This window comes from Gavialis gangeticus, unplaced genomic scaffold (assembly GCF_001723915.1).
Source record: "Gavialis gangeticus isolate Ggan-Ray unplaced genomic scaffold, GavGan_comp1, whole genome shotgun sequence".
In the NCBI taxonomy this organism is placed as follows: Eukaryota; Metazoa; Chordata; order Crocodylia; family Gavialidae; genus Gavialis; species Gavialis gangeticus.
Genome location: NW_017729031.1, coordinates 94,921,943 through 94,922,633, shown reverse-complemented (window position 1 = coordinate 94,922,633; position 691 = coordinate 94,921,943). Strand labels below are relative to the sequence as shown.

At 53.5% G+C, this 691-nt stretch overlaps 1 protein-coding gene and 1 long non-coding RNA gene across 3 annotated transcripts in view; one reads left to right on the top strand and one right to left on the bottom strand.

Annotated features, from left to right (window-relative positions):
- The window catches only part of SPAG16 (sperm associated antigen 16), a 1,224,108-nt gene that overhangs the window by 605,434 nt on the left and 617,983 nt on the right, over positions 1-691 (top strand). The window lies entirely within an intron of this gene.
- Positions 1-691, bottom strand: part of LOC109301977 — a 124,967-nt gene that overhangs the window by 52,004 nt on the left and 72,272 nt on the right. The window lies entirely within an intron of this gene.

Genomic DNA, 691 nt, shown 5'->3' with positions numbered 1-691 from the left:
TGGAAAAGGGGTCCTGAGGCCCAGGTAAGGCCGAGGCCACCTGAGCCCTATTGAGCAGAGCCCCAGTTCGGGCGTGAGCGCAAGACCGGCCCCAGTTCAGGTGTGAGCGCGAGACCGGCCCCAGTGCGGGTGACAGTAGGACTTACGGGTAGCCCCTAACACTAGAGTGCACTGGGGCAACTGGACATCAAGGCACTGTGTCAAAGCAAATAGAAAAGGCAGCCTCCCCTAAACATTTAAACCATCAAAGATGTGGCAGGCAAGAGTGGTGAGGGTGCATTGACACCAGCTTGACACGGTAGCCAGGGGGCGCTAGGGGAGGTCACGGCACCCCTGAGGGCGCCCTGCCACACTAAGTAACTAAATCCTTGGATGATGGTGTCACCGTGGACATAGTCTTTCTAGACTTTAAGAAGGCCTTTCATAGAATCATAGAAGTAGGATCAGAAGGGACCTTGTAGATCTTAAAGTCCGACCCCCCGCCTAGGCAGGAGAAAACTGGGCTCAAATGACTCCTGCCAAGTAGGCATCAAGCCTTCTCTTAAAGACCCCCCAGGGTAGGAGCCAGCACCACTTCCCTTGGAAGTTGGTTCCAGATCCTAGCTGCCCTGACAGTGAAGTAGTTCTTACAGATGTCTAATCTAAACCTTCTCTCCAACAACTTATGGCCATTTTTCCTTGTTATGCCAGG